The sequence below is a fragment of the Cervus elaphus genome, chromosome 4, assembly GCF_910594005.1.
Source record: "Cervus elaphus chromosome 4, mCerEla1.1, whole genome shotgun sequence".
Lineage (NCBI taxonomy): Eukaryota > Metazoa > Chordata > Mammalia > Artiodactyla > Cervidae > Cervus > Cervus elaphus.
This window is the reverse complement of record NC_057818.1, coordinates 64,846,072-64,849,064: the sequence shown is the minus strand read 5'-3', so window position 1 is coordinate 64,849,064 and position 2,993 is coordinate 64,846,072.

The window sequence follows — 2,993 nt, the reverse complement described above, 5'->3', positions numbered from 1 at the left end:
TGGAAAATTTTGAGGAAAATCAACATCCAGGGGCTTCTTCTTCTTTTTTTTTTTTTTTTCCTTTAATGCATATCATGTTCTAAACAGAAAGAAAGTCTTGAATCAAATAATCCAATTAATGCAAAGAGCTCATGGGCATGAATGAGAAAGACCGGTTCCATTTTAATCATTCAGTTTATACATGGAATTGTATCTATTTAATCATTCAGTTGATACGCGGAACTATCTCATCAGGCTCAGGAGAGCGTCGGCAGGAGCCCTCTGCTTGGGTGTTACAGAAGTGAGCTGAGTGAGCCACGTGACCCCACCCCCACCCCGAGGGCACGAAGTGTCGAGTCCCGTGTCCGCGCTTGCTGACCTTTCTCCCCGCCGTGGACGCGCCCTTGGACGTTGACCCGGCCACTGAGTACCTCCTCATTCCTGAGGACCTGAGACCTGTCCGCTGCGGGTTTACAGGCAGCAGAAGGAGCCGAGACCTGTGAGGTTCAGCCGCACCAGTTGCGTCCTGCTCTCCCCGCGGTTCTCCTCCGACGCCACTCCCGGAGATGGAGGCGGGGTCCGGCCGAAGGGACCTGGGCGTCTGCCGCGAGTCTGCGCGCCGGCGACGGGAGACGCGGCCGCCTGGGGGCGCGGCTTCTGGGCCGTGAGTTTGAGAGACGGAGCCGTGTTCTCCGCCAGCAGCGAGCCTTCCTGCGCCGCGCTCAGGGTGAGCCCCCGGCTGCACGGAGCGGGGGTCTTCCTGAATGTCGGGATCGTTTCCTCCTGCCGCGTTGGCGAGACGTCCCATGTCGTTACATTCACTCAAGTTCCCGCTGAGGAGCCGCTGCGACCGTTTTTCTCTGCATCGCATCAGAGCCAGGAAGACCAGAGCTTCCTGAGGATCTGCCCTGTGAGTCTGGGCACTGGCGGTCCTCGCCGAATCCGGGGCAAAGCGAGTGGCCCCGACCGCCGAGGCGCGGGGAGAGAACTGTCGTGTGCGCGGGGCTGTGGCCGGGACGTCCCCGTTTGCTGCCCGCGTGGTGCAAAAGCGCAGCAGAGAATTACAGAACAGTTCATGAGTCACGAACACAAATGGTATAAGAGAAGCTTACATTTCCAGAAGTAGTGTTGTGGTTTCCGGACTTATTTCTATTTCAATTATTGGTTTTTTTTTTTTTTTTTTTCAGATCAATTTCCAGATGTTTTCTTTTAATTTTCTGTAAGCGTAACCTAGTGTGTGATGGAGGTTCTTTATATTATGGAAACAAGACTTGTTTCAACAGTAAAACTGTGTGCATGCAATCAGTTTCATTCAACAGCTGAAAAACACACATTCATTTCAAGTGCACAGTGACTATGCCGTGTTCCGTTTCTACTGCACGTTGCTGAGCCTTCTGAGCCCAGCAGGACCCTCCTGGCCATGACAGGAGGCCTGGCACGACCTGAGAGGTTGATGAAGTCAATGGGGAAAAGTCACGATCTTGCATACACTGTGAAGCTGTGATGATAAAGGAAATGAAGAAGACCCTGCCAGGGTCAGTTTACTTCTCTCAGGACAGAGTACTGTGTCTAGTGCCCCTAAATGGACACACACTGCCCGGCACTGAGCTGACCTCAAGAATACTTGCTGAATTAACAAATGCCTCCATTCTGCAGACCATGTCTCTCAAATCTGTCTTTTGGCGAAATCAGAGATGTGAAAAAGAAATTCCATGAGGTGAACCCACCTCAAGTCCACTAGGTTCTCCTGTGTCCTCCACATGCCCCCACTGCCACTCAGCTCCCCTGCAAGGGGATTTTATGAATATGGTTCCTATTTCCTCCTTATTTACATCCCACCTTCTTAATCCCATCAAATGTTGATTTATTTCTGGAATAAGTGAGATTTTATTAAGGATGGGGTCTTCGCTAATAGCTCAGCTAGTAAAGAATCTGCCTGCAACACAGGAGACACAGGAGACGGAGGCTCGATCCCTGGGTCAGGAAGATCCCCTGGAGGAGGGCATGGCAACCCGCTCCAGTATTCTTGCCTGGAGAATCCCATGGACAGAGGAGCCTGGCGGGCTACAGTCCATGGGGTCACAATGAGTCGCACACAAGTGAGCGACTGAGCACAAGCTATAATCAATTCTGAAAAGTTCTTGAAAAGGTAGCTTACTATCTCTCTGTCTTAACAGACGCTTGACGTCCAGTGAGTATTTACAATCAGAGCATCTCTCAGACGAGCCCGTTTCAGGGGCTCAGTAGCCATGTGGGACTGGAGCTACCTTAATAGACAGCGAAATCAAGACCCTTTCACCAGTTGAGTGAAGAATCTGATGATGACCATGGCCTTCGTGTAACCAGCATCACATATCTCAGGACCAGGACTGTGAGTGTTTCTGTTTGAGCCTTCGTTACCTAGTCCTGGGGATGGCACACAGTAGGTTCTGTGTTTAAATGTGTGGGGGCAGCTTCCGAGGAGGAGTCATCAGCCCACAGGTTAAGTCATATGCACAACTAAATCATGCATGTTTTCAGCAGACATGGCCATCTTATCTGCCTGCCTTCTCTCAAACCCATGTACCTGAACTGTGGACAAGTCCGCTGGCCACAGTGCATCAACTCCCTGCAGAAGGAGCCCAGTGGGGACGATTGATTGTACCCTCTTCTGCTCTCTGGGCTTCAGAAGGATGAACTCAGGGCTATTTCCCAGCTGAGGGAACTGGTACCCAAGATCTAACTGAGAGGGTAACAGGCAGGAAGGCCAGGCATCTCCAAATGGAGGAAATAGGCTGCAAGTGTCAGACATTTTTATCTGTTAAGTGGCAGGAGGAAACAAACTAGCGATATTTTCCCTTCTCTATACAAATTTAAAAGGAGGTTTCTCTTATTTATTTATTTTTTCATTTATTTTTATTAGTTGGAGGCTAATTACTTTATAATATTGTAGTGGTTTTTGTCATACATTGACATGAATCAGCCATGGATTTACATGTATTCCCCATCCCGATCCCCCCTCCCACCTCCCTCTC